We start from the raw sequence: 13,261 nt of genomic DNA on the forward strand, positions 1-13,261 counted from the left end.
TTTTAATAATCAAAGTGTTTGAAACATCTGCAAACATAACATTGCTCCACATATCAGAACCACACTTCTTTTGCCTGAAGCCTCGTATACTGTATTAAACAGACTTTTGAGCACATTGTTTGATCTGCCTCTGTACTGCAGTAACCTGCTTCATTTGTGTAGAGAACAGAGTTCAGCTTTTTCTATTGCCTGTTGCTGATGTTCTTATGCTGAGCTGAATCGCAGCTCTCCTGCTGGGGATTTGTTACATTTGCTGCCTTGGCAGCTACTCAGATCCTTGCCATGAGAGATTTATATAATGTCTCTTCCAGGATCTGCCTTAAATGACCATTAAAACCAGCAAAGGCTACTTTTGCTGACCACAGAGGCATGGCTAAATGATTGGAGTGATCAGTGATTAATGAAATGATTGAATGTAAGTTATCTGTGTCACTGTGGTTCTATGAATGCTGGTGGTGAGTATGATGTAAAGACCTTCTTATATGCATGTGCATGCTGAGACCTTCCAACAAAGTCAGATAATGAAGTACTGTATGTGCCTTGTGTGGCAGGGTAAGTGATTTGGCTGTCCTATTGGTTCTGCTTGGGATATGGTTTTGGCAGGCCAATAGGGTGAGAGCTACCCGATTATTTAAGGACCCTTATTTTGGTAAGCAGATAGGTGTCATGGTGATTCCGAGTTCCTCGCTCCCCCGGCATTCCCGCTTCCCGCTTCCCTTCAGGTACGTTCAGGCTTTGTCATGGCGTAATGAGGTGAATACCTCAAGGCTAATTTGTTGTTTTTATAGTCTTACAGCAGCGCTGGTGGCGCGTGCATTGAGGCAAATTGGCGCTGAAGATCGCGTAAAGTGATCGCTACATTTAGCCGGTGGCTGAATGATGTGTGTGTCGAGCCGCGTTACCTGTGAGTAATCATACAACTTCTCGTCTGGTGTTTGTTCAATCTAATAGTAAGTACACCTCTCCCTTTTTCACATTGGGACTTGGTAGATTTAGGTTGATACTCTGATCTTTGTGTTAAGGTGATAGTAGGGAGTTAAGTCTTGCCGAAGACGCTACATGAGACGCCGCTGCTGTTTTGCTTAGTGGGTTGTTTTTGCTTCAGCAATTGTTTTGCTTTACCTGGTTTTTGTTTAACAGTCATGTTCTCCGTTTGATTTATTGTTTTGCTTCATGGTTTTATGTATTTTGTTTTACTTTAGTTTTGGGTGTATGTCTGGCTTTGTTTTGTAACCACATATAGTAAGAGAGTGAGTAGTAAAACTAGTGTTTCCTAGCCTCAAATCTGTTTGAGATTTGTTGTTCCACCTAACCACTTTACTACTGAGAGGATGTATGTTAACCCTTACTGTCTCCATGCTATAGTGGCCATAATTGTCATTTGTACTGTTTACCATAATTCTGGTTCTGCTTGGGTGTTGTCAACTGTCTCCATTTCTTGTGGTGGTGTCAGTGGGCCTGGGTGTTAAAATAGCTACCATACCACAGTGTCTGTAATATTTGTCTTTCTGTGTCTTGTTTAGTGTCTGTGTAATTTTGGGTTAACTGGTGTCGTCTTTCTCTCCAGGAGCTAGTGAGTCTTGGTGGGACAGGGGTGGCTAGCTGCATTTATTCAGGAGTGTGCTTCACAGCATGCTCAGTGTGCCAACACAACAACTTCCTTATGGTGTAGGTATTTTTTATTATTATTATTTATTTGGTGTGACTTGCAGAGGGTTTGGATGACTTCCCGAGTTGTAGCTGGCCTGCCTTGTCCCTGCCAAGCCTGGGCCTGGAGAAGTTCTTAGTTTTAAAATAATTACTGTGCTTCATGTGAAAGCAATTTTCTATTTTCATGTTAAGTTTTAAATGATGCTTACGTGTCATAATAAAATACAAACTTCTATACTTGTACTCTTGTCTCACTCTCATGTTCCTTGCCCCGATTGGTGAAACTTCTGTGTGCCTTTTGTTTGGGAGTATTTCCCTGGTTCTCCCCCAGGGTGGTGTAGTTGGACTTACTGAATTTGGGATAAATGTTTTCCCTCCACTTGGGAATGTCACATTCTGGGGTAGTTGGTAGGATAAACGTCTCCCTTCACATTGAATAGCACCACACTTGCCTAAATATTCAATGCACTGAACTTTTCCAGTTTGTAGTGATGCAACAAGGAAATGGATTTAATGGAAATTGTTCATAGTGTGTGCGATTGTGCCCTGTGATGGGTTGGCACCCCGTCCAAGGTGTCCCCTGCCTTGTGCCCTGAGTTCCCTGGGATAGGCTCCAGGCACCCTGCGCCCCTGTCGCAGTATGGAAAATGGATGGATGGTTGGAAACTAAAAATCCTAACTTTTAAATGTTCTATTTGTAAATAAAGTGTTCAACCCTATTAATTTGAAAACCCTAAACCCCTCTGCTGCAGCCAGTTGCCATCAGAAGTAGGTAAAATTAAAGGGCCACTTGATCTACTTTTAAATAACCAAATATGAATAAAAAAATTTGAAAGGAGGTGTGCTATTTGTGTGTGTGTGGGGGGGGTTCCCTCTATGAGAAAAATGGGAGGGTTCATATTGAATAATAAAATTCTGGTTTAAGCTATGCCCATGTCATGTATAAATCCAAAATACAGAAGGATATGGATATTTGGAGCATATGAGAGCCAGGTCACATCAAGGGGCCACACATACCCATGCCCCTGTGGCACCACACTGCTCCCCAGCCACTGAGAGAAGCATCTGTGGTTACTATCTCTCATAGCTAGGCCACCTGTTAGAAAACTCGTATAGTCTTATCTCTCATTGAGACAAGGACATGTCTCCGTTTATGGCATTTGGGGTCCAACTGTAGGCTGTTAGTCCCACTTCTGAAAAGCTGATATTAATAGTTCCAACAAACTGAAGGGAACTACTTCTGTGCCTGTTATTGACAATCTCAGCATCCTCAACAAGATCCAGTATCCATAGTGCCCTCACTGCAAACAAAGGTCATCCTAGCAAGTGAAAATATCTTGAATATACTGTAGTCAAATGTATCTAGTATTTCTTATTAGATTACAATAAACCAAATATAAGATCATTAAACCTATTTCTGGAGATTATTACTCATCAAGCTTGTAGTTCTCTTTCAAAGGGAACTTCCACGTTGCGTTTAGCATAACACTATGGGAGCGCCTCTCGCGCGTGACCAGCATCTGAAGCTTGTGTAAAATCATGGCTTTTTATAGGCCTGCCATGATCAGGTGACGTGACAATTAAGCGTGTCGCGTGATATAAATATGGCACCTGTGAACCGCGCCATCAGCCTTATTATCTTCAGCGAAAGACTGCAGGTCAGTTGTTTGTATAAAGAAACAAAGAGATTTTTTCAAAATCTCTGGACTTTTCTATCCCTTTAAAAAAAAAGAGAGAGAAGGAAAAAAAAGGAATGAGCAAGAGAGAAAAATATGAGTGAGAGAATTCAGGAAGTGTGTTATAGCTTGCTCCCGTTTCATCACGGGTAGTGCACACATTCTTGGTGAATTGTCTAAGGGTTGGAGCATGCGATGGCAGCCTCGAGAGGCTACACATGGTAATGCCTACATTAGGCAGCTCCGCTCGCGACTCGTGCTCTTCTCAGAAGCAGAAGCGTGTTGGTTTTCAGAGCCTTGTGGATCTGGGCCGGCCGCTGCCGAGGCAGCTAGCGTCTCAGGTCCGGGGGATCTCTTATGGATCCGGAAGAAGAGCCGGAGACGAGCGCTTCCCTATCACTTGCTCTGTCTTCCGGGTCTGGCTCTCCGCTGGATTTTGGAGCTCATGTCGCGACTCATCCTTCCGCTATGGAAAGCCAAAAGGGAAAAAAATAATAATAATAATTTAAAAACACACACACAAAAATAATAGTAATAATTCCTTGTAACTCCAAGGAGCCAGAAGGATGTACTAAAAAATGAGAGCATATAAAGAGTTGCTTGAAGTGATTACTAAAGCTGGATGAGCTTTTTTTCTGCCCAGTGAAAGTAAATCCCTCACACTGCAGAAAACTCCCCTTTCTTCCAGAAGTGCATGACAAAATATCAGGCTTCTGGGGAAAACCATGCATAAGCCATATTTATAACCCCACGATGTTGGATTATTTGGCCATTGTGGGGAATGAATGGCATGGCTATTTAGCTGAAGGTGGAGGAGGCACTTGCAAGCTACCACTCTCCATCGACGGCAGGTAATTGGGGGGCTGGCTTTGCCATCCAAGCCACCGTGTAAGGCCACCGTGGCATTGGTGGGCAAGGCCTATGCAGTAGTAGTCTTGCTTGTGGGTCACTGCAGACAATGACAATATTGCAGGCCTACCAACCAGACCTGATGAGTGAACTCAACATATGGCAGCATAAGCCAGTTTCTTCCCTGTTGTGTCGAGTTTACACGGGCGTCCAAGAGTGGAGCCCGGGCGAGCACTATGCGAGGGAGACACAGAAGGCGAGTATGGCATCCCGCCAACCACCGCAGACAGCCAGGGGAACCGGGCGGCCACAGTGGCGACCTGCTACTAGGGCTGATCTGAGAATGGTCATAAAGCCAAGCAGGCAAAGAAGAGCGGTCCTGAGGGAGGGATGTATCAGGAGACAGGAGGTTGTTAGGGCAGTTAACCCCCAGTGCTACTGTAGGGCCTTCCCTAACCAAGGCTGTCCCAAGTTTTCAGTGTTCTCTGGTCAGCGAGATGTCACAGGACAACGAAAATCTGATGCTTTCCCTCCAGTAGAATGTGGAATAGTTAACATCACTAAAAGACTGTCTGGCAGCATGGAAACTACTGCCAAATGTGTCTCCATGGGTTCTGTCTACCGTAGAAAAGGGTTACTGGGTCCAGTTTAGAGCTCAACCCCCCTGGTTCAGAGGTGTGCTCGCCACAGTAGTCAGAACAGATCAGAGCCCAACAGCGCAGGAAGTAAGATCCCTCTTGGACAAAGGCGCCATAGAACATGTACCCCATTCCCTGAGGGAGGGAGGTTTTTACAGCCATTATTTCCTGGTCCGCAAAAAATAGAGGAGTATGCGGCCAATTTTAGATCTGCGTCATCTGAACTGTACTCTTCGGAAATACAGGTTCAAGATGCTGACGCCCAAACTTATCGTTCCACAGATTGAGTTTGTGGACTGGTTTGTGACAGTAGATCTAAAAGGTGCACATTTCCACATAGAAATATCGCTAGCTTTATCCCCTCGCATTTTCACAAAGTGCATGGATGTCACTCTGGCTCCATTGTGACTCCAGGGCATCCGTGTACTAAACTACCTGGATGACTGGTTAATTCTAGCACGATCCAGGGAACTGGCGGTTCAATATCAAGATGTTGTTCTCGCCCACATGAAGAGCTTGGGAGTCAGGTTGAACCTCAGAAAAGTGTGCTTTCCCCAGTGCAGTGAACAACCTTTATAGGGGTTATAAGGATTCTAGTACGGCGAGGGCATTTCTATCCCCAACATGCGTAGAGTCAATCCTATCAACACTGAGCAAGATAAAGCTGGATCTTGGGAGACTATTAGAGCTTATGGGCCTATTGCACAGGAGACCGTTCAGTGATGGCTGAAAAGTTGGGTGTTTCATTCAAGGATGAAACCTCTGAGAGTAATCACTGTCACGCAGCGATGCCTACGTGCTCTGAGAATTTGAGAATCCCCGGTTTCTAGCCTTGGGTCACACTCTAGGTGTGTCTCCTTAGCACAAGGAGGTAATGACAGACACCTCCCTCATGAGCTGGAGCACGGTCTTAGACAGCTGTCCAGCGCACGGTCTCTAGAGCAGCCCTCAGCTGGAGCGGCATATAAATTGCCTAGAAATGTGGGCCATATTTCCAGCACTGAAATTCCTTCTTCCTCAACTGAGAGGTCACCATGTGTTTACAGACAACACAGCGGTGGTCTCATATATATCCTCCACCAGGGAGGATTATGTCCACGCCCCCTGTTCAGGCAGGCACAACTAATTCTTCTCTGGACAGAAGGAAAGTTTGTCAGTGAGTGAAATGTACATTCTGGGAATATGGGGGCAGACATCCTGTTGAGGCAGGGGCTGAGGCCCAGGAATTGGTAGCTCCATCCACAAGTGGTGGAGTCCATATGGCAAGGTTTGACCAAGCGAGACTGCATGTGCTCGCCCCCGTTTCTCAGCGGGGTGGGCTCCTTCTTACAATCAGGGTTTGTGTGGCCACCATTTTGGCCAGCCATGCCCCGGTTGGTGGAGCCTATGTGGGGCAACATCCTCTAACTTCGAGGTTCATGCGTGATGTCAGGCGGCTAAGGCCCATCTGCAGGCCGCGCATACCTTCCTGGGACCTTGTGCTTAATTGCCACGTCACCTGATCATGGCAGGCCTATAAATAGGCATGATTTTACACAAGCTTCAGATGCCAGTCACGCATGAGAGGTGCTCCCATAGTGTTATGCTAAACGCAACATCTCGTTACCTTCTCAGGGAACAGGGTTACATGCCTAACCCAGACGTTTTCTTATTGTACTGCAAGATAATTTTGCTTCTTTTTAGAAATAAATGCTTAAAATGAGCAAAACTATCTGGCAGTAGAACTATGTCAAGCTTGAAATTAGTACAAATGGCTTGAAATATGTTTAATAATCTTACATTTGGTTTACTGTAATCTTATAATAAGAAATACTAGATAAATGTGACTATATTCAAGGTATTTCCACTTGCTAAGATTTTTTTTGTAGTGCTAGTTGGATCTGTCTGCCAAGCATAATAATGACTGCTATACATTGGGGTAATAAGATGGCTAGCTTAAGGCCAATGAATTGTGTGTCCTGTTTTGGAGTTATGGAGTTCTTTTCTGAGCTCAGCATGAGACCAAGAGGCATAATTTTTGCCAGGCTGGTGGATGTGTCCAGAATGGCCTTTTCCTTAATGGGAGCTGAGCTGATTGTTCAAATCCCTTTTTAAAGCTCTCAGTAAAATCTTTCCACCATGGCATAGTGAATTACACTGCAGTCAACGTTAGATGAAGTCCAGTGCTGTGGCTCTGATCTCATCAGATCTGAGGTTGGACTTGTCGGAGTTGACTCAAATTGCATTCACTGCTTTTTCCGCTTAGCAGTGTTTGCCAGACCTGGGTGTTATGACTAGCAAGTTTCAACTTTAATTCAGTTCCTAAATTTGCTAGCCTGGCTGAGTGTATCAGGATCAGCATCCAGGGGATTCAGACACTGGCTGCATAAGTGTGAGTGTTGCAGCATGGTTTGTAACATTGAGGAATTATGTGGAGGGAAACCAACTACAGCACTAGAGCTGTGTAGTAGCAGAAACCTAGGTAACTTAGCAGCTTGGGGAAAAATCAACAAGCATTCTAGCAGTTTATAACTAAATGGTGGAGGCTGTGGAAACTCTTGAGTGGAGACAAGTGAGGGAGATCCAATTTGACAGGAAATGAGTATGCACTGTGTGAAAACACCTCTACCACCAGTGTTGTTGTTTTAGCAATCTTGTAGATATAGAAGGCTCAGCAGTGAGTAGCATAAGGTACGGGAAGGGAAGCCTACTCATCCATGCTAGTGGTACTTATACATAGGCCTACCAGCCAGTTACTGTAGATGGTGGGAACTGTGGAAAAAAAACCTCTTAGCAGAAAATGTCAACAGAGTACCTGAGCAGAAAGGTAGAATGAGGGTGAATGGTAGGAATCCCAACTCCAGCTCCAGTGTTGTGTGGAAGTGGATCTAACTCATATAGCTCGGTCAACAGCCAACAGCGCACAGTACAGTGACAGATACCCACTGGGCCATGTAAGCCACAGGCTCACCTGTCTGAATGCAGAAAGATAGAATCATTGAACTATGCTACTGGCACATGTCCACTGTTTGGCTAGATGGTAGGGGATGCAAATAGCTTGAAGGGTATGGCACAGAGGGAGAATCTAGAGAGGTGAGAGTCACTACTGAGCAACAGCAATGAGCAGTTCATAGAGTTAACTCACATAAGTGAGTAACTCACATAAGTGAGCTAATAAGGCTATCAGTGCTTAACAGAGGACTCCTTATTGAGACTTCCTGAATCCACATTGTACTACTAAAAATGCTTCAGATTAGATGCTTTAAAATAAAGCACTAAAAGCCTTCTTTGATGGAGAACACTGGGGTAAGTCCTCACGAAGAACTACACTGAAGGATATTATAGAGTCTCCAATGTAGTAAATCATATTTATGTGTATAGATCCCTCTCTCTGCTTTTAATAGACACTAAACATCTTCTGAAGCGATTTCAAAGAATAGCTCTGATGCTGTTGCCACAGCAACCTAAAATCTATAAACTCCCATGCAGTTTCCTAGCAGAACAGCGTGATTTTCCCCTTCCCCATCTCCAAGTATGCACTTTGTAACACTTTCTTAATGCTTGTTACATTCTTTTTCAAGGCAAAAGAGAATATTTTTTGAAACATTTTACTATGTGTTATGTAGGACACACTGTGCTTTCTGTACTGATGCCTTTTAAGTTAATGCTATAAATAAGAGTAGAAAATACTGTGGTCTTGTGGCAAAGCTTGGGTTTTAGAGAGGATAACTCACTTCTCTCCTTCCGTAGGCAGCACAGCCAGAGTACAGCAGAGGAATTTAAACACTATTTGTGTTTGAAATATAACGTTCATTAAACAGAACTGGACAGTTTGGTGTCACGTGACCGGCACTGAGATGGCTGCTTGAGATTATTGCTCTGTTTATGCTTTCCTAAGATTTTTATTTTACATCAAAGTATCAAAGATATTTTCATCAGAATGGTCTGAAAAAGACAAGCTAGCTAGCAAGCTGAGGAAGGATGAAGAAGCTAATGCTAGCCAATCCACCATGGAAATCATCCTAGCAGAAGTTAAATTGTCTTGATAACATTGAAGGTCGACTGCAAAAGAATTCTCTAGCGACCTCTCTCATCTCCTGACTGACAGTGTAGCAAAGGACGAGAAACAGACTGGATGATGTTGAAGGTAGAATCACCACTATAGCAAATGTTCACGAGAACCAGTTATCTAATCTCAAGAAAGAACTACAATCAAAGACTGATGGTTTAGAGAACACAGGATGAGAGAAAAACCTTAAAAATGCTACAACACTATATTTAGATGGCACCAGTGTTCAATGACTATAGTCTCAGAAAGTACCATCCCCCTTCTCAAAAAAGTGTATGAAAGAAACTCAACTCTTATTCAGACCTCTTAGAGCCTTTCATTTTTCAACTGCCTTTACAAATTTACATATCACAAGGCATGACATTAAATATGTAATAGTATGAGAGGACAACTGAGAAAAATAAACAGTTTTCCGGAGGAGTCCTGCTTTATGTGAACATTACAAGTTTTGTCAGGATAATTACAGTAAACCATTATGTTTTTCTAAGCTATAATTTCAATTAGTGTTACAGGTACCTGAAGACTCCTATCAGGTGATCTGCAGCATGAGTGCAATTTATTTTAGGGGTTACATTCTTGTTATGTTCAAGAAAAGTTCTTGGTTTCTCAAATGTACTGTTTATCACTTCTTTTGCAGGAAATACAATAAAGAATTGCCATCCCAGTCCCCTGAATTGAAACCCATAGAAAACCTGTGGGGTGAACTGAAGAGGAGGGTCCACTAGAGTCGACCTCGAAATATGAAGGATCTGGAGAGATTCTGGAGGAACAGTCTCGGATCCCTTGCCATGTATTGTCCAACCTCATCAGGCAATATAGGAGAAGACTCAGAGCTATTATCTTGGCAAAGGAAGGTAGCAAAAAGTATTGACTAAAAGGGTGCCAATAACTGTTGCACACCTGTATTTAAGAAAGATATTTTATTTTGGATAAACCTGTGTTGTGTTTTCATTTATTTGATGTCCATGAGAGTAGAATATTTTTGTGAATGTTTTTTAAACAAAAGATCAGAAAGTTAATCAATAAAGACAGTTTTTCACAGCCTTCTTTATAAGTATAAGTACCGAGGGGCATGGTGGCTTAGTGGTTAGCATGTTTGCCTTGCACCTACAGGGTTGGGGATTCAAATCCCACCTCCACCCTGTGTGTGTGTGTGTGTGTGACGTTTGCATGTTCTCCCCGTGGCTTGGGGTTTCCTCTGGGTACTCTGGTCTCCCCCAGTCCCAGGACATGCATTGTTGGCTGATTGGCATTTCTAAATTGTCTGTAGTGTGTGAATGGGTTTATGTGTGATTGTGCCCTGGGATAGGCTGGCCCCCCATCCAGGGTGTCCCCCCGCCTCGTGCCCTGAGTCCCCTGGGATAGGTTCCAGATAGACAGAAAATGGATGGATGGATGTACAAGTACCAGACGGACATAGGGGGACATCCATATTTTGTTTCTTTGTGTATTTTAGTGAGGAAATAGAAATGGGTGCAGCAAGGATTATCCATTCTTAAACAGTAAAACTTTCTGAAATTACATTATAAACAGTCCATTGGTTGATGTTTTCAGGCTTCTTCATTAGATGTCTTTTATCAAACAACTGCACCACCCTTCAGATGACGAATGAAGTGGTGATTTAGGTTGTTAGTGGGTTTGTTTAATGTCATCAATTGCAGGTATTGATGTGTATGTTTCTGGAAATTCTCTTACTGGATGTATACTAGATTATTAATAGAATTGTATTAAAAAGAGAGAGAGAGAGAGAGAGAGCAATCAGTATTATGAATCTCCACATTACATTAAATCAGTAAAACATCCTTCATTTTTTGAAGTGAAAATGATTGCAGTTCAGATTTAGCTGTGTGAATATAGGAATGTATATTTTGTTTCCTCTGTGACATCTGCTCACCAGAAAGTTGTGTCTGTTGGCCCCAGCTGTGTTCATGATGCTGTTTGTCACTGTGAAATCCGTAATGTAATCGTGTGTGTGTGTGTGTGTACTGTCTGTACTTTTTGGTTTCTCTATATTTTTTAGGGAACTTGTAAATCCTGGTTGGGCTCATTACCCTGTGAATATGATACTTTAACTTACTCTTTTAGGTAAGCTTACATTATATGGACAAAATGTTTGTGGACACCTGACCATCAGAAAGCACCCATATGTTCCACATGTTTGTGGAACATGTTTGTGGAACATCTAATTGCACATTAAACCCCACTTTGATGTTATAATAAGCTCCACTCTTCTGGGAAGGCTTTCCACTAGATTTTGGAGCGTGGCTGTGAGGATTTGTGTTCATTCAGCTACAAGAACATTAGTGAGATCGGGTACTGATTTTTGGTGAGGAGGTCTGGGGTGTAGTCAGTGCTCCAGTTCAGTGGGACTGAGGTCAGGGCTCTGTGCAGGACACTCAAGTTGTTTTACACCAAACTTAACACACCATGTCTTCATGGAGCTTGCTTTGTGCACAGGGGTATCGTCAAACTGGAACAGGTTTGGGCTTTTTAGTTCCAGTGCCCAAGGGGAATTGGGAAGGGAAAGGGAAATTGTAATGCTACAGCAAACAAAGACATTCTATACAGTTGTGTGCTCCAAACTTTGTGCCAACAGTTTGTGGAAGAACCACATATGGGTGAGACGATCAGGTGTGCATTTTTTTTTTTCTTCATATAGTGTATAACACTACTTTTCATCTCCATCCAAGAAATAGTGACATGCTGAATTGTAATATACACTAACTCAGTAGCTACAGTAGCTGGCTAAACTGGAGAACCGTTAGTTATTTAGCTCTGAAATTAAGATCCAACTTAAATTGACTTTTGTGGTTTTAGGTACAGTGCTGTGAAAAAGTATTTGCCCCATCATGATTTCTTCCGTTTTTGTCAGATCTATTTAGATCAAAAGAACTATTTAGATCTCATACTAAATATTTTTAGCTCTTCAAACAAAGTACAACATAAAGCAAAGGAAACCTGAGTAAACACACTATACAGTTTTTATTATTGATTTTTTTTTTTTAGGTATCCAACAACAATCTGGTTGTGCCACCTTTAGCAGTAATAACTGCAACCAAACGCTTCCGATAACTGGAGATCAGTCTTTCACAGCACTGTGGTGGAATTTTGGCCCACTCTTCTTTGCAGAACTTCTTTAGATCAGCCACACAGGAGGGTTTTTTGAGCATGAACTGCCCGTTTAAGGTCCTGCCACAGCATCTCAGTTGGTTCAATTCAGGACTTTATCTAAGCAACTCCAAAACGTTTAATTGAGCTTCTTTTTATTTTTTCAGCTATAAAGTGGTGGACGTACTCCTATGCTTTGGATTATTGTCTTGCTGCATAATCCAGCTGCGCTTGAGTTTCAACTAACGGACTGAAGACCGACATTCTCCTTTAGGATTTTCTGATAGAGAGTAGAATTCATGCTTCCCTCATTTATTGCAAGTTTGCCAGGCCCTAAAGCAGCAAAGCACCCCCACACCATCACACTTCCACCACCATGCTTGACCCTAGGTATGATGTTCTTTTTGTGGAATTGGGTGTTTGGTTTACATCAAATGCAACAGGACCTCTGTCATCCAAACAGTTCCACTTTTGAGGTAGAGAGCATTCTCCCAAAAGGTTTGAGGATCATCAAGGTGTGTTTTGACAAAATTCAGATGAGCCTTAATGTTCTTCTGAGTTAGCAATGGTTTTCACCTCACCACTCTTCCATGGATGTCATTTTTGCCAAGTGTATTTCTGATAGTGGAGTCATGAACAGTGACCTTTATTGATGCAAGAGAGGCCTGTAGGTCCTTTGATGTTGTCCTAGGCTCTTTTGTGACTTCCTGCATGAGTATTTGCTGTGCAGAGGAATTTTGGAAGGTCGGCCACTTCTGGGAAGAAACATTACTGTGCCGAGTTTTTCCATTTGGAAATAATGGCTCTCACTGTGGTTCTTTGGAGTCTCAGAGCCTTTGAAATAGCTTTGTAACCCTTCCCAGACTGATGTATTTCAATCACCTTCTTCCTCATCGCGGAATTTCTTTCAACTTTGACACAGTGTGTTACTAGGTAAGACCTTTTAACCAGCTTCATGTTGTTTAAAAAGTTCTATTTAATTATTGATTTGATTGAACAGGGTTTGCAGTAATCAGGCCTGGTTGCGTCTAGTCCAACCCCTAGTGAACCCCATTATGAATGCAGTTTCCTAGATTTGGGGAATTAGTAACTATGGGGCAAATACATTTTCACACAGGCCCAGCTGGTATTGGATAACTTTTTTGCTTCAATAAATAACTTTAACATTTAAAAACTGTATTTTGTGTTTACTCAGGTTGCCTTTGTTTTATCTTAGATTTTGTTTTAATTTCTGAAACAATTTATATACAAAAACAGAAGAAATCACAGCACTGTATATTCAATTCAGCTTT

The 13,261-nt window shown here is 42.5% G+C and overlaps 1 long non-coding RNA gene across 2 annotated transcripts; it reads left to right on the forward strand.

Annotated features, from left to right (window-relative positions):
• Positions 1-698: 698 nt before the first annotated feature.
• LOC108256867 (uncharacterized) lies at positions 699-1,893 on the forward strand. Of its 2 annotated transcripts, none has more exons than XR_001810363.2 (4): positions 699-722; positions 789-950; positions 1,568-1,668; positions 1,713-1,893. It is a non-coding gene; the product is annotated as an uncharacterized LOC108256867 (long non-coding RNA). The 2 variants fall into 2 exon arrangements; XR_001810364.2 differs by having other exon boundaries at positions 789-904.
• Positions 1,894-13,261: the final 11,368 nt, after the last annotated feature.

The sequence above is a fragment of the Ictalurus punctatus genome, chromosome 24, assembly GCF_001660625.3.
Source record: "Ictalurus punctatus breed USDA103 chromosome 24, Coco_2.0, whole genome shotgun sequence".
NCBI classification, from domain to species: Eukaryota; Metazoa; Chordata; class Actinopteri; order Siluriformes; family Ictaluridae; genus Ictalurus; species Ictalurus punctatus.